This window comes from Eulemur rufifrons, chromosome 8 (genome assembly GCF_041146395.1).
Source record: "Eulemur rufifrons isolate Redbay chromosome 8, OSU_ERuf_1, whole genome shotgun sequence".
Classification (NCBI taxonomy): Eukaryota; Metazoa; Chordata; class Mammalia; order Primates; family Lemuridae; genus Eulemur; species Eulemur rufifrons.
The window spans coordinates 24,556,729-24,579,718 of record NC_090990.1 but is presented as its reverse complement, the minus strand read 5'-3'; the positions used below and the strand labels follow the sequence as shown (position 1 = coordinate 24,579,718).

The 22,990-nt window shown below is 33.2% G+C and overlaps 1 protein-coding gene across 3 annotated transcripts in view; it reads right to left on the bottom strand.

Annotated features, from left to right (window-relative positions):
• The window catches only part of ZMYM4 (zinc finger MYM-type containing 4), a 144,345-nt gene that overhangs the window by 61,391 nt on the left and 59,964 nt on the right, over positions 1-22,990 (bottom strand). The window lies entirely within an intron of this gene.

Below are 22,990 nucleotides of genomic sequence, written 5' to 3'. Positions count from 1 at the left end.
CATTTAATTGGTCCATGAGTAAGCAAACTGCAACTGATAAAAACAGAATGAAGCAAAGATTGAAAATATTAGTGGCATTGGCATCCTAGCTTTTATTTGTTCCTGAAGCCCAGATGTACCCTTCATGTAGTTGGTTCTTCAACCCTTCCCTGGATTCCATGATCCAATTTTGTTCAGGATGATTCGTGCTAGATTATTTGTAATCAAGTCCCTGATACAGAGTCCAAATGAAAGCTTTCCTCAAGTTGCCCTCCTCCCTAAAGACACCAGAATTATCTTTCCAAAACATAAATCAGACCATATTAAACCGTCCTTTGAGATCCTTCAATAGCTATCCACTGCTTAAAGTATTTATTCATTCAGCACATAATTACTAGGAAACCACTCTACGGTAGATACCGTGATAAGTTTTAGGGATAAAATGATGAAAAAGATAGTTATGATTCTCCCTCCTCAAAAGTTAGAAAAACAAAGTTAGAAACAGTGTGATGGTGAATAAATAAAAATAATTTGAGTCCACAATGATGTCCAAGGGAAGAGAGAAAAGCCTTTTTATCAGAAGAATGTTTGCTACTAAATGTAGAGGAAAAAATTCACTTGGAAAATCACTCTTTTGTATTTTCTAAAATAATTATCAATTTAGACAACAGATGGTAAAACAATGCTAAAATCTTAGGAGACGCATACTGAAGAATTTACAGGTCAGGCATCATGACATCTATAACTTACTTTCACAGAGTATGCCACACAGAGAGAGATAAGCAGGGAGAGAAAAAGGCGAGAGAGTGACATTACAGATGTTCACTGTACTGTTCTTTCAATTTTTCCATTTATTTGAAAATTCTCATAATAATAGAAGATTCAGACAAAAACATAAACAAAAAAGTAAGGTGTTCACACACACATGCCTACTACACTGTAAACAACTAAAGGTCAGGGTTAGAGCCTTTTCAACATTTTACCATTAGCATCTGACCTTCTATGACCAGTATGTGCTCCATAACTTTTAATGAATGAAAAAATATGCATTTTATGTGGTCAGCAGTTTATGTTCTATACTATATAAGAAGTCAATACTAAGAAGTAATATTGCAAGCAACTTTCACTCTCTACAGTTACATTCAGGATATAGTATTGGAAGAAAGGGATAGCCACCTGGAAAAACTGGATCCCTAAATCACCCCAAAATAGTTTACAGAGGTATCTAAGTTTAGACATGAAAAAATAAAATATTTAAATACTCTTAAAAATATTAAAGAAAACCATGGAAGAATGATTTTTAAGTCATAAAGTATGGACAACTCTCCCTAATACCGATACAAAATCCAGAATAAAAGACCAATTTATGAATAAGAATATAAAAGGTCAAATGTGACTACAAAAATTCTTAGACAAAAACACAAACCAAATAAAAAGACAAAGGATAAACTGGTTAAAAAGATTTTATTGCACTTTATATCACAAAGGGTAACTTCCCTAAGAGATAAAGACTCACAGTTCAGTAAAAATATAAACAACCAAATACATACATAAAAGCAAAGGATTTCAAAAAATATTTCACAGGAAGTGAAATAGTAAGGTTCAACAAGAGAAATGCAAACTAATAATGCAATGAGATATTTTATTCACATAGCACGCTAGTAATGACAAAAGGTTTTGGTAACAGTCGTACAGCAATGCCAGAGTACAAAATTGGGAAACTATGGACCAAGACCAAAATATAGACAAAGGAGAGTTATAACAGAGACCTGCGTAGGCTACAAAGCCTAAAATATTTACTATCTGGCCCTTAACAGAAAAACATTTGCCAACCCTTATAGTGAAATATTGTTGGTAGGAGTATAAACTGGTACAAAACTAATAAAGAACAAGTAGGCAATACTTACTACATTTTAAATAAAACTCTTGACCCAACAATTCAAATTTTACAAATTCATCCTACAGATATAATCTCACGAGATCGATAAAAAAACATTTATAGCACCAAAAGACTGGAAACAGCCTATCTGTTCATCACTGAGGCTTAATTAATGACAGTACATATCTACAATGGAATATTATGTAGTTGTTAAAAAGAATAAGGCAACTTTATATGAGTTCCCAAGATCTATTAAGTCAAAATATCAAAGTGAGGAGGAAAAATATGTAACATATAATACACTTTTATATGCTACAACTGCATAAAAAATATCCTCTATTGATTGTCCACAAGAAGAAAAATTGGGTGGCTGGAAGACAGAAACAGAGTATACATTTCAAAGTATTCTCACTTTTATCTTTGAGTTTTGAAGCACACACATCCATTGCCTATTTAAAAATTTTTTAAATCTTTATTTGAAACGCACTGGAGATTAAAACTTTCTCAGAGATATCAATTTCTAACAAAGCATCTAATTTGAATTTGCAATTGTGGTACTTATCACACAATAAATCTGTAGGTTGCATACAATCTTATCAATTAAAATGTTTAAGAAAAAAATAACAAAAAATTAACAGAACGTTTAAGTACTGGTTACATTAATTAACTGAAACAGAAATTTTTTCGTCCCTGTGGTCCCTATAACCAAACTCAGAGCCTAGATCTACAGAACAAAACAGAATACTACAATCACAGGTAGGCGAAAGACCTTTTTTTTGTTTTTTTTTTTTTTGTTTTTTTTTTTAAAAGAAACAGGGTCTCCCTGTCACCCAGGAGTGCAACAGTATGATCATAGCTCACTGTAACCCTCAACTCCTGGGCTCAACCAATCCTCCCGCCTCAGCCTCCCAAGTAGCTAAGACTACAGGTGTGAGTACACCTGGCTAATTATTTTATTTTTGTTTTTGTAGAGATGAGGTCTTACTATATTGCCCAAGCTGGTCTTGAACTCCTGGCCTCAACCAGTCAACCCACTTTGGCCTCCCAAGTAGCTGGGATTACTGGCATGAGCCCCTGCGCCTGGCCTAAAAGACTTGAAAGCACAAATTTCTCATGAAAGATTCCTGGCTGTTAGACACTGTATGTATGCTTGACATATTTGAAGAAAACCAAGGACGGCATGGCTGGAATGGAATGAATGGGGAGAGTGTTAAAAAAAGAGGAAAGAGAAATAAACAGAGGACATATCTATTAGGAATTTGCAGGCAACAGAAAAAAACTGCAATGGATTTAAGTGTAAAAAGAAGTCATTAAAAGATTCTAAAGCAGGATTAACATGATTTGATTCACGTTTTATAAGGATCATATGTTTTACATAAGGCTTCTATACACTATAAAGCTGTTCAATGTTACGGGGAGCCAAAGAATGGAAGCAAAAAGACCAGTTAGGAGGCTACTGTAATAATCCAAGGAAAAACTGGTGGCTAAGATCAAGATAATGAGGGTGGATGTGAGAAGTGTCACATTTGGGTATATTTTGAAGGTAGAGCCATTTCCTGATATGAATATGAGATGCTGGACACAAAAGAAGTCAAGAATAACACAACAGAATGCCATCTCTTGAGATGAGAACACTACGTGAAGATCAGACTAAAAGGGACAGGATGAGTAGTTTGGGTTTGGCACCATTAATTTTGATATCCTTATTAAATCTTCAAATGTAGTTAAGAAGAACTCTTGCCAAGTAATGAGATATAAATTTGGGACTCATCAATGAAGAGATGATACTTAAAACTGATCAGAATAGATAAGATTACCTAGTGAGTTAACTGATACAGATGGAGGAGAGCTGAAGGGTCCTGAGATACTTCAACATTTAGAAATCTGATAGAAAGAAAGGAATCAGGGAAAGAGACTAAGATGGAACAGCCAATGAGGTGAAAGGAAAATGAGACTGACGTCATAAAAGCTAAATGAGGAAAATATTTCAGTAAGAACAGAGTGACCAATCATAATGAATGCTGCTCAGACGCTTGCTAAAATGAAGACTAATAATTTATTACTTATACTGGCAAAGCTAAACTGAACTTCTAACTTGACAAAAGCTGTATGAGTGGAAAAATGAGTGTACAAGGGGTGATCCCAATAGAGACTTGGGAACCAAAAGTATAAATTATTCTTCAGAGGAACTGAAGGAGTATAGATAATTCTTCAGAGGAGCTGAAACTGAACTAATATCTGTAGTCAATAGAAGTTTTATTTTGTACATTTTGCTTTCTCATGAAAAATTATTTTAAAGATGGAGAGTATTACAGCTTTGAGTATTCTCATGACAGATTCAATAAAGAGGAAGCAACTAATGAGTTCAGGAGGAAAATCTTTGTGCAAGACAGGCTGTGATCAGTCAAACGCTTAAAATGCAGGTAGACTGCTAAGACTTTGTGAAAGGAGAATGAAAAAGTTATTTTAAGTAATTTAAGTACAATATTTTTATTTGATAATGAAAGTAAATTTCTTGATGCCAGGTAAAGTCAACTTTTATTCCTTGTCTTTCTTATGATCAGTCCTTGCTTTAGTAGTATATTGATATTTCTATACTATATCCAAGAATCATTTCAAGTTATAACCACCAACTAAGGAACTCAATTACCATATAAATGAACATTGTGAAAAGGCTGTTACTTTCATTTCTAATATATTACTTAATTCCTCCTGTACATTTTGTTTTTAATCAAAGCATAATTTTCAGAAATAAAGGAATATCAATAATTCAACTTTTAGAAATCATGGTTCTCTAACAATTCCTGAGGTGGCTACTTTTCTCTCTTTTATAAAGGAACAAGGAATCAAATGAAAACACAAACTCCAAAGAATGCAAAAACAAACAAAAAGCATAAAAATGAGGTGATCTTCGTTCATTTTGAATAAAACCTTAAATTAGCATATTTTTGTCACAGAAATATTTCTAAGAGATGATTTGTCATTACTATTCAATAAAATGTAATTTCCTTAATAAAAATCTCTTTAAACTGTAAGATCACAAATGTAATCCAACAGTTCAACAACAGTCAAATAAAGCCAGGAATCATTAAAAATGAAACATAAATGCCTTAAACATTTATTTTTTACTGGAGATATATAAAAAAGCATGTTTGCCAATCATTTAATGATCAGCCAAGACATTGTTAATGGCTATTCTTTTTTTTTTTGTTTCCCAGGCTAGAGTGAGTGCCGTGGCGTCAGCCTAGCTCACAGCAACCTCAAACTCCTGGGCTCAAGCGATCCTCCTGCCTCAGCCTCCTGAGTAGCTGGGACTACAGGCATGCGCCACCATGCCCGGCTAATTTTTCTATATATATATTTTTAGTTGTCCATATAATTTCTTTCTATTTTTAGTAGAGACGGGGTCTCGCTCTTGCTCAGGCTGGTCTCGAACTCCTGACCTTGAGCGATCCACCCGCCTCGGCCTCCCAGAGTGCTAGGATTACAGGCGTGAGCCACCGCGCCCGGCCAATGGCTATTCTAATATGAGTTCTTTCTTGAATAAATCACAACCATATATGCCATCTTCATGACTGCAATTAGGGTTTCTTTAAAGTGGAGTGAGAAAGTTAAGACACTTGCACACCCATGTTTTTAATGACTTGCCTAGTCTTTCTAAAGCATTAAAATTATTCACAGAAACAACAACTCACTTTTCAAAGTACCATTAGTGTAAAAAATGTACAATTGAAATTATATAACTACAATGACAATTACTAATAAACAAGTTTGGGAACAAATACAACCAACTCTTGATAAACATGTTGAATTGTGTGGCTGGCTGTGTCTGAAACTACTGGATGCTACTCAAGAGCCACCTCAGCTTTCTTCTTTAGTGACAGACCCTCATTCCCATCAGGGCACACTTACAGTAAGAGAAAAAAATGGTAATTCCTATTTATAATCCTAAAGTGAAAAAGAATCTTAGCTATTCCTAGGCCAGTAATCAACTGAAAACTTTTCATGAAAATGGGATAATAACTAGAATGCAACAATTCAGTCTTCTTTCAAACTGCAGGTATCAACACATTAAGGTACCAGGATTTTTTTTTTTTAAATGGACTAGAACAGAAAGCAAAGTGCATCATACAGAATGACAGTAATGCTACGAGAAATATTTGTGTACATATGAAGAAGCATATGTCTCAATGTAAAATATATTTCTCAGTGTTTCAAAGTTTAAAAAAACAGTTTGAGACCAGTGGAATACTTAGATCAATTTTATTGATGTTATAACTTACCAAATGGTGATAAAACAGATGTTGACAGCTGAAATACCCCTAATAGAAATGAGCTTCATTTTACAAATTTTAATAGTCTACTTATGCACTATTAAGGCTAAAAAAACTATAAATTTAAAGTACACTATAAAACACCTTATAGAACAGTTAACCATTTGTTCTTTACCATGAGGACAACTAAAGACAACAGACTTTACTTTTTTGAATGATCACTGATGTTTATAGTACTCTGACAGCAATGACTAAGATCAAAGATATCTATAAACTGATACAAACATTATTCAGCATGTACCTAAACACTGTCATGGATCTATTAAAACTGAAGCACATCACTGCAAGAGATCATACATTTACTAAGTAAAACTTTTGTTTTACTTATGTTTTATAACATATTTCAGAGAGCATATTACTTTTATAAGTATTTTCATCTTCTTTCATAATTTATTTATCACATCAGATTTAGCTGGTATCCCTTTCTATTCAGATAAACAAGAATCTGTTCAAACCCTAAACCTAATTTATAATCCTACCCCTTATAATCCAGAAAAAAAGCAATGTTAAATAATCCTTTTTTAAGGGCTTTGCAACTGTAGAGACAGAGTAACATGCACTTTTTTCTCCTCAATGGCATCAGTAAATTTATAACAACTTCATTTTGTTACTCTCATAAGCTCATTAAACACAAGATACACCACTTCTACTAGCTCATATCATCTGCAACAATGGTCAATAGAGATTTCTAAAAAAATAAAAACAGAAAAAACTACCACTTGAACAATTTTATCTATAGTAGGAGTTAATAAACTACAGCCCCATGACCCAGAGCCTATTTTGGGATGGCCCCAAAGCTAAGAATGATTTTACATTTTTAAAAGATTATAAAAAGAACAAGTATATGTGAGAAATCATATTTGTTGGCCACAGGAAAAAGCTGCTGACTTTTAACCTATAGATTGTACTAGTCACACAGTACAATCAGCATTATGCTAGAGAAATATATTGAGTGAAATGGGCCTAGAAAACTACTTGGAGCAATTATCTATAAAACTATTTCTGAGTTGAATTCAAAATCTTTTAGAAATTCAAAATAATGCAGAAATTGTAAATTAGCCACTAGTTACAATACTGATTATATAACACTTCACTTCCAGCCCATGGTGGAGTACTGGCCCCAGAATAATCCTCCTGTTGTGAATAACTGAAGAACCAGACACATACATGAAACATCTCTTTTCAGAGCATGGACAACAAGCAACACAAGACTGATCTCTGAGGAAAAGGAAACAAATGAAGTGAGCCCTAGGTACAAGTAGTTTCACCTTGGCTTTCAGCCCAGGAACATTTAGCAAACCCCATTACAGAGAGGGAAAACTCAGAGCACACAAATCTCACTAAGCTAAGGAGACAAGAGAGACTGAAGCTGGAAAAAGCTGCAGTGGCTGATATTTGCTGGTCAAATTACCAGAGAAGAGACGAATACACAGAGAAAGAGCACTAGAAATTCTTCATCTGAATAGTAGTGTGCACATGCATAGTGTGAAACCCTGTAAGACTGGGCACAGATCAATCATCAGGGAGCTAGAAAGTGAAAAATTATTGGTATTTGCACAAGGATGAGAAGACTTTTGAACTCTGGATTAACCTAAATGACTTTGCCACTAAATAAACTGTGGTACAACCTCACAATAGAATATTATTCAGTGCTTAAAAAAAAAAAAAAAAAGCTATCAACTCATGAAAACATATGGAGGAATCTTACAACATACTATTACACTAAGCAAAAGAAACCAATCTCAAAAGGCTATACATACTATATGATTTCAACTATATGACTTTCTGGAAAAGGCAAACTGATGGACACGGTAAATATATCAGTGGTTTCCAGGGCTCAGGGAGAAATAAGGACGAAAAGGTGAAACACAGAAGATTTCTATAGCAGTAAAACTATTCTCTATGATACTACGATGATGAATACACATCAGTACACATTTGCCAAAACCCTTGGAATGACCAATACCAAGAGTGAACCCTAATGTACACTATGGACTTTGAGTGATAATGATATGTCTATGTACGTTCACCGATTTTAATGAATGTACTTCTGTGGTCCAGGATGTCCACAGTGAAGGAGGTTGAGTGGAGTGAGTGATAAGGAAACTCTCTGTACTTGCCACTCCATTTTGAAATAAACCTTAAAACTGCTCTAAAAAATAAAGTCTATTTAAAAAAAAAGAAAGAAAGAAAAAGAGACTTTGTCAAACACCTGAGACAATCAATAAAGATCTCTGAAATGTCACACATTAAGAACAGGGCTCTCCGCATCCACGCCAACATGTGTTGTTTTGGGACTTTTTGATAAAGCCCATTCTCACTGGAGTTAAGTGATATCTCATTGTGGTTTTGATTTGCATTTCCCTGATGATTAGGGATGCTGAGCATTTTTTCATATGTTTGTTAGCCATTCTTATATCTTCTTTTGAAAAATTTCTATTCAGGTTGTTTGCCCACTTTTTGATAGGGTTGTTTGATTTTTTTCTTGCTGATTTTCCTGAGTTCTAAATAGATTCTTGTTATCAATCCTTTATCTGATGTGTAGTATGCGAAAATTTTTTCCCATTCTGTAGGTTGTCTGTTTATTCTCGTGACTGTTTCTTTGTCTGTGCAGAAGCTTTTTAATTTAATCAGGTCCCATTCATTTATTTTTGTTGTTGCTGTGATTGCCTTAGGGGTCTTCTTCATAAATTCTTTGCCTAGGCCAATGTCTGTAAGAGTCTTTCCTATATTCTCATACACTGCTGGTGGGACTGCAAACTAGTGCAACCCCTGTGGAAAGCATTATGGAGATACCTTAAACAGATTCAAGTAGACCTACCATTCGATCCAGCAATCCCATTATTGGGCATCTACCCAAAGGAACAAAAGTCATTCTATGACAAAGACACCTATACCCCAATGTTTATAGCAGCACAATTCACAATTGCAAAGATGTGGAAACAACCCAAATGCCCGTTAATTCATGAATAGATTAGTAAATTGTGGTATATGTATACCATGGAGTATTACTCAGCTATAAGAAATAACGGTGATATAGAATCCCTTTTGTTCTCCTGGGGAGAGTTGGAACCCATTCTATTAAGTGAAGTATCCCAAGAATGGAAAAACAAGCACCACATGTACTCACCAGCAAACTGGTTTCCCTGATCATCACCTAAGTGCACATTTGGGAATGACACCAATTGGGTATCAGACGGAGGTGGGGGGTGGGGGGAGGGGATGGGTGTTTACCTACATGATGAGTGCGTTGCGCACTGTCTGGGGAATGGTCACGACTGAATGTTCTGACTCGGGGCGGGGGTGGAGGGTGGGGGGAGGGGATGGGGATATAACTACATGATGAGTGCAATGTGCACTGTCTGGGGAATGGACACGCTTGAAGCTCTGACTCGGGGGGATGGGCAGTACATGGGCAATATATATAACCTGAACTTTTGTACCCCATAATAAGCTGAAATAAAAATAAATAAATAAATAAAAAGAACAGGGCTAAACTAACTCTACAGTGAAGTCAATCGTAGAGCTGCCCTCACAAGGTTAAAACACAAGTCTCAAAAAGATCACACTAATCCAAAGCAAACTAACTATATGTCAGAACAAAATTGAACACTCCTTAAAGAAAAACAGTAAGGGAAAACATGAAACTAGTGAAAAGTAGAAAATGTATTTTTAAAAAAGGAACACCCAGAACTAAAAAATATATAGTATAAAAATTCACTTGATGGGTTAATAGCAAATTAGACAATACAGGAGAAAATAACAGTGAAAGAGGAAGACAAGGCAATAAAACCTATACAGAAAGAAGCAGAGAAAGAAAAAAAGGTTGGAAGACAACAAACAGGGCATCAGACTTGTGGTACACTATTAAGCAGGCTAACATATGTTCAACTGGAGTTGGAAGGGGTGGGTATTTGAATAAATTTTTTCCAAAGTTGTTGAATTTAAAAACTCTGAAAGAAAAAAGCCCTGTCAACCTAGAATTCCTTATAAAGTAAAAATAATCTTCAAAAAGGAGGGTAAAATAAAAATATTTTTAGGTAAAAGCTGAAAGAATATGTCACCAACACAACCACATGACAAATGTTAAAGAAGTTCTTTATAGAGAAGAAATAAGACATCTGATGGAAACTTGGATGTCCACAATGGAACAAAGAACACTGGAAACTGACAAAAGCAGAAATGGAAAACTCCACAATAATAAAGAATTCAACCCTTTTCTGTCAGTAACTGATAGAACAAGTAATCAGAAAATCAGTAAGAATATAAAAAATCTAAAAACATGCTGTCAGCCAACTTGACCTAAATGACACTTATAAAATACTACACCCCAAAATGCCAGAACACATATTCTTTTCAAGAACACATGGAAATGGAAGTTACCAAAACAGTTCCTATAATAAATGACAGAAATATTGTACGGTAGAATTATCAAATAATGGAAATCGTACAGAATATACATTCTCACCTCAACAAAATTATATCAGTATTCATTAAGAAAAGTGTATTTGGAAAATCCCCAAATATTAAAAATAAAATACTTAAAAAAAACTCATAGGTCAAAGAGGAAATCACAAGGAAAATTAGAAAATATTATGAATTGAATATGAATAAAATACAACTTGTCAAAATTTGAGAGGTACAGTAAAACAGTGCTTAAAGGGAAACTAATAGATTTATATGCTTCTATTAAGGAAGAAAAATCTAAAATTAATGACATAAACTTCCACCGTAAGTAGCTAGAAAAGATTAAATTAAACCTAAAGTATAAGGAACAAATGATAAAGAGAAAACTCTATGGAAAAGAAAATGGACAGTGGAGAAATATTAATAAAACCAAAAGCAAGACCTTTGAACAGAACAAAATTAATAGATCTTTAGATAAATCATTAAAAAGAGAGGAAAAAATACAATCAGCCAACAAGCACACGAAAAGGTGTTCAACATCACTAATCATTAGGGAAATGCAAATTTCAAAACCACAGTGAGATACCACCTCACACCCATTAAGATGATTATTAAAAAAAGAAAAGAAAAGAACAAGTGTTGAAAGGATGTGGAGAAATTGAAAACCTTGTGCACTATTAGTGCAAATATAAAATGGTGTAGCATCTATGGAAAACAACAGCAGTTTCTCAAAAAACTAAAAATAGAATTACTATAAGATCCCAAAAGAACTGAAAGCAGGGTCTCAAAGAGATATTTGTATTCCCATGTTCACAGCAGCATCATAAACAACAGCTAAAAGGTGGAAGCAATCCAAGTGACCAATCACAGATGAATGGGCAAACAAAATGTGGTATGTATATACAATGGAGAGATTAATATTTGGCCTTCAAAAGGAAGGGAATTCTGACACATGCTACAACATGGATAAACTTTGAGGACATCATGCTCAGCAAAATACATTAGTTAAAGAAAGTCAAGTACCGTATGGCTCCACTTACAGAAGGTACCTAGAGTAATCAAATTCATATAGGCAGAAAATAGAAAGGTGATTGCCACAGGCTAAAAGAAGGGAAAAGTTGGGAGTTGTTTTTAATAGGTATAGAGTTTCAGTTTGGCAAAATGAAAAGAGTTCTGAAGACCAGTTGCACAACAATGTGAGTATAGTTTACACTATTGAACTGTACACTTAAAAATGATCAAGATGGTAAATTTCATGTTATATATATTTTACTACAATTAAATTTTTTTTTTTAAGTAATACAAGGAGAGAGAAAGAAAGAGAGAGTGGAAGGACACAAATTGCCAATATCAGGAATGAAATAAGAAATAGTACTATAGATTTCACAAAAATTAAAAATAACAAAAATATAAACAACTTCATAGCAATAAAGTTTAAATTTTATTAACAACTTGATGGCAATCCATAAGAAAAATTAACTTTACAAAAATAAATGAGTTTAGATCTGCAATGTACAATACAGTGGCTACCTGCTACCTGTGACTAAATTTAAATCTAATTAAATTAAACTTGATCTCAGCCAAAAGGTTGAGAAACAATAAATTTATTAAACTAAAACTTCAGTTCTACACTCATCATATTTCAAGTACTCAACAGTCACAGGTGCTAGTGTATACTTTCACAGTATACATATAGAATATTTCCAACATCATGGAAAGTTCTACTGGACCATGCCGACAGGGGAAATACCTAGAAAGGCAAAAATTACCAAAACTGACACTGAAAAAAAATAGAAAATGTGAGAACAGCCCCAGGCTTAGATGTATTTATTAGGCTATTAAGTATGAAATGTCCAATTTCCTTAAGTATTAATGTTGACAGTTGATATCTCTGACATTTCACTTTGATTCCTCTTGTTTTATAATGTATAATACCTTTATTGTGAAGGTATTATACATCCTTGGTCTTTCAAATGCACGGTTTGGTTTGTGATTATCTTTCAAAGTTTTTTTTTATAGCAATTTTTGTGAAACAATGGATAAGTCAAAAACTTCTGTTATTTTTAAATATGAGTTCTGTCGAGGAACCAATGCAGCACAGACAGCTTGAAATATCAATGGAGTTAAGTGTCTGTGACGGATGTGGCTAATAAATGCACAATACGTCAATGGTTTGAGAAATTCCATTCTGGTGCTTTTAACCTTGAAAATGAACCACATGGGTGACCTGAGACCAAGGGGGATAATGAGGAGCTGAAAGCTGTAGTAGAAGTGAATCCATGTCAACCTACATGTGAATTAGCACCAAGGTTTGACATTACTAGTCCAACAATATTGGACTATTGGAAACAAATCAGCAAGGTAAAGAAGCTGGATAGATGGGTACCACATGAATTAAACAAGTGTCAGAAGAGAAATCATCTTGAAGCTTGCCTTTCTTTGTTGTCACAACATAAAAGTGATTTCTACACCATGTTGTTACTTGTGATGAAAAACAGATTCTTTCTGACAATTGCAAGTGTTCGGCACAATGGTTGGATAAAGATGAAGTGTTGAAACACAGTCCAAATCCAAATATTCATCAAAAAAAGCTAACGGTGTCTGGTATTATCCACTACAGCTTCATGAAACCTGGTCAACTGACTACAGAGGATGTCTACTCCAATCAACTGGATGAAATGTTCAGGATGTTTGTGATTAAGCAGCCAAGACTGGTCAATAGAGACAGGCCAATACTCTTACAAGGTAACACTCGACCACATGTCACTCAAACAACGCTGCTCAAACTACAGCAACTGGATGTGGGAATTCTCTGTCATTCACCATATTCACCAGACATTGTACTGACTGACTACCACTTCCTTCCAGGCTTTAGACAACTTCTTGCTAGGAAAAATATTCAATCCTCAACAAGCTGTGGGAAATGCCTTACGTAATTTCACTGCCACTCACTCTCCAGGCTTCTTCACTGCTGGCATAAACAAGTTACCACTAAGATGGCAAAACTGTGTTGATACTTTAGATGCATACTTTAATTAATTGTACTGCTTCTTGTTTGAGATATAACTATACTTTTGATTTGAAATTGAACATTTCATATTTAATGACCTAATACTAGTGAATTAAATAAATAAAATACTTGAATAAATCATACCCATCTTACATAAACTCTTTCAGCAAATATGAGAAAGGAATACTTCCCAACTAATTTTATAAGGCTGGTATTGCCCTGGGACCAAAACCAGGAAAAGACATTACATGAAAAATACAGACCAATATCTTTCTTGAACACAGATACTTAAAATATTAGCATAAATACTTAAAATATTGGCAAATTGAATTTAGAAATATAAAAAATAACATATCATCACAAAGTAGGATTTATTCCATAAATGCAAAATGGGTTTAATATTCAAAAATCAATTCATCACATTAAAGGAAAAAATAACATGGTCATCTCAGTATACAGAAAAAAAGCAATTGACAAAATTTAAAATTAGACTCATTAAAATATCTTTCAGCAAACGAAAAAGAAAACAGGAGGTCCTCAACCTGAGAGAAGGTATCTGCAAAAAATGTATGTCTAATAGCATACTTAATAACTTAAGACTGAATGCTTTCCTCCCTAAGGTAAAAAAACAAAGTAAGAATGTCTGTTCTCACCACTTCTATTTAGTATTATACTAAAGATCTTAGCCAGTGTAACAAAAAAAACGAAAAGAAATAAAAGGTAGCATTTGGGGAAAAAAATAAGTAAAATTGGTTTTATTCATAGATGATGTAATTATCTTTGCAGAAGATTTTAAGGACCCAACAAAAATGTTACTAGGACTAAGAAGTTGGCTTAGGAAGGTTGCAGGATACAAGGTCAACATACAAAAATAAATTGTATTTTATACTGGTAAAAATCAAGTGGAAATTGAAAGGTTTTTTTTTAAATCCTTTATAATAAAATAAAAATAAAAATACCACATTTCAAATCAGTAAAGAAAGGATGGATTATTATTCACTGACTTGGAACTGACTAATTCACTATCTTTACAGGGGAAAATTATTCCTCAATTTAATCATACACGAGATCCAGACAATATATATATAAAAGATTATATAGAGAGATATAGATATATGAATACTAAATCTAGCAAAATATATGCAAGACTATACTGTGAACTAAAAAATATTAATTAGAGATTTAAAGGAGATCTAAATAGAGAAACCATGCTTATGGATAAAGACTATATACTTAAAGTATTAACATTCCCCAAATAATCTACAGATTTAATGTAATCCCAATCAAAGTCCCTGTGGCTTATTTGTAGCAATGTATATATTTACTATAAAATGTACATGTATATGTAAATGCAAAGGACCTGAACAGCCAAAACCATTTTTAAAAGAACAAAGGTGGATGACTTATACTAATTTTTTAAGTTTGAAATTATTTCAAAGTGAAAAACTGAAGTTAAAATGATTTTAAAATTGTTATTATCTATAAATTACAACTCAACAAAATAATTTTTAGAATTTACAATTGCTTAAGAAACTTCAAATACCTAAGGATAACAAAATACATATAAGACGTACATATGTACTTTGAATATATGAACTTTGAAAACAACAAACATTGCTAAGAAAAGTTAAAGAAGACCTAAATAAACCGGAAGACCTAAATAAACCGAAAGACCATGCTCATGAATTGAAGACTTACTGTTATTTAGATGTCCATTCTTCCCAAACTGGTCTATAGACTCAATCAACATGATCCCAATAAAAACCTCAGTAAGCCATTTTGTAGAAATTGACAAGCTGCTTCTAAAATTTATATGGAAATGCAAAAGACCTAGGACAGCAAAACAACTCTGAAAAATAATGACTTAAGGACATCTGCTTTAAAATAAAGCTAAATTAACCAAGACAGTGTGGTTTTGGCCTAAGGATAGACACACACATCCATGGAACAGAACGAGTCCAGAAACTGACTCAAACATATAGGTCAACTGATTGTCAACAAAAGTGCCACGGTAAATCAATCAAAAACAATAATCTTTTCAATACATGTTACCAATACAACTGCATATCCATATACAAAAAAAATTTATTAAACTAACTTGAAATGGATCATCAACCTAAACATAAAAGCTAAGCCTAAACTGTAAGGTTTCTAAGAAATAAAGCGAGTAAAAAATCTTCGTGATCTTACAACAGCTTTTTAGAAAGCAAAGGGCACAGACCATGAAAATATAGTAATAAAATGGGGTTTCATCAATATTAAAAACTTGTGCTTTTCAAAGGACACCTTTATGATAATGAAAAGGCAAGCCACAGAACAGATGGATGGATATGGAGAGAGATGTAGAGATTTAGATAGATGGAGACAGATATAGAGATATCCCCATCTAATTCTATCTATCGATCTATATGACATAGACTTGTATCCAAACTATATAAAGAACCCTTACAACTTGATAATATAAGACAAACAACCAAATTAAAAAACGGGCAGAGATCTGAACACACGCTACACAGAACAACATTTAGGAAAGGCCAATAAGCATGCTGAAAAGATGCTCAACATCATTTAGTTATCAGGAAAATGTAAATTAAAACCAAGAGATGCCACTATCCATCCCTCACTAAAATAGCTACAATTCAAAAGACAGAGACCACTTAAACGAATGGACAAATTCCTTGAAAAATACAACTTACCAAAACAGCCTACAAGATAAAACATAAAATGTGAAAAACATCTACTAAATTCATAACATAAAACCTTCACACCAAAAAATTTCCAGGCCTAGATAGTTTCACTGAATTCTATAAAAAAATTAATGAAGCTAAACCCCAATCTCAAACAAACATTGTCTGGAAAATCCTTAAGAAAATATTAGCAAATTGAATCTAGCAATATATAAATACTAATATTCTTCAGCCATTCTGAAATATATATATTTTTAAATATCATAAAGCCTAAGCCTATTTCATGGAAACCAACTACAATTAGCCCCAAGTGACAAAATATAAAAACTACTTTAACTGATATCAAGAATTAGCCAAAAAGGTGACCACTACCTTGATTATTATTTAAGAAAGTCCTACAAATTTTAGCAAAAAAATAAAATAAAATTATATAATGTGAGCAATCACTGAGAAAAAGGAATAAAATCCTTTTAGATGATATAGTTTTATGTCTGGGTAACTACAGACTCAAATTTATTTTAAAAGCCTACTAGGCTTTTAAGGGGATTCAGTAATATATCTAGACTACTCTTGCAAAAAAAACCCTAGAAATGAAAAACACCCTTCATTTTCAAAGGTGAAAAATAAAATACTTAAGAACAAATGATACAAGAAAAAATACAATAAATATTACTTGAAAATAACTGTAACATTTTATTGAATGGTATAAAGCAAGATTTGTATAAGATGTGGCCTTATCTTTCTTAATGCATTTAAGAATATAAGTAAATAACAAAAACACTGATTCTTCCCAAAAGTAATATATAAATGTATGCATTTTCAATTAGAGTTCCAAAAAAGTATTTTTGGAAACTGCATAAAATCATGTTAAAATTTAGTGGCTTAATGAAAAGCTTAAAAATTATGAAAAATAAAACTGAGACAGTGGCTTCACTCACAGATAAATGTCTGTACTACAAAGCCAGTAAGTATATAGTAATAAAAAAACCTCTTAAAATAAATATACAAATAATAAAATTAATATGGCACCAATATAGAAATAAATATATTAATAGAATGTAGTCTAAATTTCAAAAATAGATCCCAACATACATAAAACTTAAATATATCTCAGTGATGCTAATTCAGTTCCGTGATCAAAACATTAACTATTAGAATGAAAAGATGAACTATATATATATATATATGTGTGTGTGTGTATATATAGCACAATAAATTACCCATCTGGAGGAAAATGTGGACCCCAATCTTACCCTACATCTAAATCAAATAAATATAAATATAAACTAAAATATAAAGACCTTGTATGATAAACCATTACAGAGCACGTTATAAAATTTTATTGAAAGGCATTAAAGATTTAAATAATGGAAAGACATTATCAAGTCATATACGAAGACTCAGTATCATAAACATGCCACTTCTCTCCCAGTTGATCTATACATCAAGACAATTCCAATCAAATTACCAGCAAGTTTTTGTTATTTGATTTTTTGTTAGAAACTTGGCAAGATATTTCTAATATGAACAAAGACAAAAATAGGCAAAACACTCCTAAAGAACAATTTTCAGGGATGTGTCCCATCAGATTATCAAGACTTATTAAATAGCTAAATTAATTAAAACAACATGGTACTGGCACAGGAATAAAGAAACAAAAAGTCCAGTGGAAAATTAACCGAGAAGGTGGGAAAAAGACCACGAACATAGAATAGCTTTGCAGAATACTAGGCAAAGGAGGTAGTATTTGATAAATGGTGGTAAGACAATCTGTTAGCCTTATGATAGAAAGTAAAATTAGTTCCCGACCCACACCATATAAAAATTAATCTAGACTATTTCAAGAGTTACATGTGAAAAGCAAAACCAATGAACATTTTAGGAAATAATACATAGTTGTACCTCTATCCAGGGACATTGGTTCCAGGACTCCCCATGGATACCAAAATCCACAGATGCTCAAGTCCCTTATATAAAATGGCATAGTATTTGCATATAACCTATGTACATCTTCCCATATACTTTAAATCATCTCTAGATTACTTATAATACCTAACACAATGTAAATGTTATGTAAATAGTTGTTATATTGTATTGTTTAGGGAATAATGACAAGAAAAAAAAGTCTGTACAAGTTCAATACAGACATAACCATCCATTTTTTCCCCCAAATATTTTAGATCTGAAGTTGGTTTTACATGCAGGTGTGGAACCTATGGATATAGAGGGCCAACTGTAATTGGTCTTTCTGATCTCAGTCTAGGAAAGATTCTCCTAAATAAAGTGAAAAAAACCATAAAGGAGAAGACTGATACATTTATTATTCTTCAATTACATTAAAATTAATTAACTTCTGCTAATGTGAAGATTTAATAAAGACAAAGATAAGACATGAACTACGAGAAGTTATCTGCACCATCTGTAACTGGCAAATTTAATGTTCACAATATTTAGAGAACTCCTACAATTTAATAAGGAAAAGACCAGTAACCCCATAGCAAATGGGCGAGAGATTTGATTGAACAGGCATTTCACAAAAGAAAAATAAAAACTAATCAATAAACATTAAACTCAAGTCCCCCAGTTGGCCCAGAACCACAAATACAAAAACCCAGCCCTCTGTATATGTAGGTTTTGCAAACCCCAAAACATAGTGTTTTCCATTCACGTTTGGTTGCAGCTAAGGAACCCAATACCAGTAAGACTGACTGAATTTACTAAAAAAAAAAATCCGAAATCCACACATAAGTAGAGCTCTTCAGTTGAAGTCCATGTTGTTCAAGTGTCACCTGGACTAAGGAAGTTAAGTTTTGCATTTCTATTAAAGTTAAGAATGTATACACCCTAGGCCTGAGCAATCATCTCCCTATCTATACCCTACATCAAGAGTAGGTAAACTATAATGCCAAATCCAAAAGTGACCTATTGTTTCTGTATAGCCCATGAGCTAAGACTGATCTTCGCATTTTTAACGTGTTAAAAAAATTTAAAAAAAGCATTTCCTGACACATGAAAATTATATTCAAATTTCAGTGTTCATAAGTTTTCTTGGAAACACATACACTAATTCATTTATGTATTGTCTATGATTATTTTTGTGCTACAAAGGCAGAGTTGAACTGCTGCAACAGAGACAAAATGACCCCTAAAGCTTAAAATGTTTACTATGTGGCCCTTTATAGAAAAGATTTGCCAACCCCTACACTAAAACAATGGATTTTAAACTGGTTTTTGACAGAAACTTACCATAAGAACACATCTTACACTGAATTCCATATATTCCATACTTCTCTTATGTCATCACGAAACATATGCAAAAATGTTTATAGGGGAAAAAATTGCCATAGAAAAACTGGAAACATCCAGAAATCTACAGACGACAGAATGGATTTAAAAGTTGTGATATATTTTAAACGTAAGACCTAAAACTACAAAACTGCTAGAAGAAAACATAGAGGAAAAAGCTTCATGACATTGTATTTGACAACGATTTCTTGGAAATGGCACTGAAATCACAAGCAACAAAAGCAAAAATAGACAAATGGATCACTCAAACTTAAAAACTGCTGCATATCAAAGGAAACAATCAACAGAGTAAAAAGGCAACCTACCGTATAGCAGAAAATATTTGCAAATCATATAGTTAATGAGTTAATATCCAGAATACATAAAGAGCTCTTAAAACTCAACAAAAAACAAATAATCTGATTTTAAAATGAGCAAAGGACTTAAAAGACCTTTCTCTAAAGAAGATATATAATGGCCAACAAGCACATGAAAAGATGTTCAAATCACTAATCATCAGAGAAATGCAAATCAAAACTACAATGAGATATCACCTCACACTCATTACAACAAACACTATCAAAAACATATAACAAGTGTTGGTGAGGAGGTGGAGAAATTGGAACCCTTCTATACTGTTGGTCGGAATGTGAAATGGTATCACCACTACGGAAAACTGTAAGGCAGTTCCTTAAAAAATGAAAAATATTAATAGAATTACCATATGATCCAGCAATCTTTTTCTAGAAATACATCCAAAAAACTGAAAGCAGGATCTTAAAGAGATATCTACACAACCATGTTCACTGAAGTGACACCTAAGAAGTGAAAACAACTCAAATGCCATCAGCAGATGAATCGATAAACAAAATGTGGACTATACGTACAATAGAATATTATTCAGTCTTAAAAAGGAAGGCAACTGTGACACATTACTACAACATGGACGAACCTTGAGGACATTACACTAAATGAAACGTCAGTCATAAAAAGACAAATACTACATGATTTTACTTAGACAAGGTATCTAACATAGTCAAATTCTTAGAAACAAAAAGTAAAATAGTGGTTGCCAGGAGCCCAGGAGAAGGGGAATGGAGAGTTGCTGGGTATAGAGTTTCAGTTTTGCAAGATGAAAAAGTTCTACAGATCTTCTCTACAACAATATCAATATAGTTGACACTATCAAACTGCACACTTAAAAACGATTTCGATGGTAAATTAAATATTATGTTTTTATCATAATTTAAATAAAAATTGTTATATATTTACATAACAAATTATACATCACTGATAACTGAATAAATGAGAGCTGCATATATCAATACAGTCAAATCTCAGAAATATGTTATAAGACATCAAAGCAAACGGTTAACACATACAGTGTGATTCAAAAACAATACAAAGCTCAAAACAAAACTAAAAATATTCATTAATAATGTAAATGTGGTAAAACTATAAAGAAAATCAAGGAAATAAACACAAAATTCAGAATGGTGGCTACTTTTTTGGAGTGGTGGCCACTTATATGAGACTGGTAAACTGGCATCAGCCCAGTCAAGGGTTTTTTTAAATTTATTTAAATATATCTCACATTATAAGTACATTTGGTGTTTAATAATTTATAAAAATAGTTTCCTAAACTTTCCAAGATATTCTAGGACAGATACAATCAAGGGTTAGGGAAAACTTTCTTAACCAAGATTAAAAGCCACATGCAAAGACACTAAAATTTTTAAATGTTAAAAACATTTATTTAGCAAAATATAACACAAAGAAAGTAGTTAAGCAATGGAAATCAGAACCTCTACCACTGTTATCAAAAGAACTTCAGGTTACGCATTCTAAAAGTTAAAAAATCCTGCCAGGCATGGTGGATCACACCTGTAATCCCAGCTACTTAAGAGGCTGAGGCAGGAGGATCATGTGAGCCTGAGTTCAAGGCTGCAGTGAGCTATGATGGTGGTATGATTGCACCACTGCACTTCAGCCTGGATGACAGAGAGAGACCGAGTCTCAAAACAAACAAAAAGTTAAAACTCCTGAACGAATATGGTGAATGTCTATGTTATTAAATGGGTACCTGAATCTTTCAGATGTATACTTAACTGTACTTACTGTGACTCACCTTAACAGCTATGAACACAATATAAAACAAGCCTACAACCTGGCATGAAAAAAAACTTTTAAAAAGGGGCAAAGGATATTTACTCTTCAACAAATATTTATGACTAGACAATACAGAGGAGCCAATCCAAATGTTAAACTTATTAAAACCTGCTTAAATTCAATAGAAGACCATGCAAATTAAAACAAATGCTGAGATACTTTACATCAGACTAGCAAATATTAAGAAGAGCTATTAATATAATATATACTGATGGGTGGGAAAAATGTGAGTTATTAAAGCTTTTTTGAAAAGCAGTCTAGGCTGGGTACAGTGGCTCACGCCTGTAATCCTAGCACTCTGGGAGGCCGAGGCGGAAGGATCACTTGAGTTCAGGCATTCGAGACCACCTGAGGAAGAGCAAGACCCCATCTCACTAAAAATAGAAAAAATTAGCCAGGCGTGGTGGTGCACGCCTGTAGTCCCGGCTACTCAGGAGGCTGAGGCAGAAGGATTGCTTGAGCCCAGGAGCCGGAGGTTGCCGTGAGCTAGGCTAACACTACGGCACTTTAACCCAGGCAACAGAGAGAGACTCTGTCTCAAAAAAAAAAAAAAAAAAAAAAAAAAAAGGCAGTCTAACAATGCCTATTAAAATTACACGTACCCTTTATCCCTCACTCTTTGGAATTTATCCACATATGTAAAACTACATTAAAGGATTTTTAATACATCATTGGTAATTGTGGCAAAAAACCTAAAACAATCTGAATGCCTAAAAACAAGGCAGAAAATGATTTATTGCTCATCTGTGCCACAATATTTTGTGTAATATGATACTGTAAAAGTTAGAGCTATTCCAGTTGAGGCGCAGGGATACCATAAAGTACTTTTGAGAGAGAGAAGTGAGGTGGAGAAAAGCATGTATATGATCCCATTTTCATTAAACAAAAACCCCTCAAAATCCTTATATAACTGTATGCATGTTTTTATATATATATATGTATATATATATAATTGTTTTTATATATATATATGTATATATATATATATATATATAATGATTTTATGAGCATTGAAAAAACACAGAAGGCTACCTACAAAGCTGTTGACATGGGCTATATGGAGGGATAGGGAAAATGACATGGGAACGAGAGGCCAAGCCAACAGAAAAGCCAAAAGGTTACTCTCAAAATATCATATATATGATCAGATTCATGCAATTTGCATGTATTTGTATTATAGGAAATAGTTAATGCTATGAAGATCTGAATACAGAGCTACAGCTACAGATTTTTTAGAGGT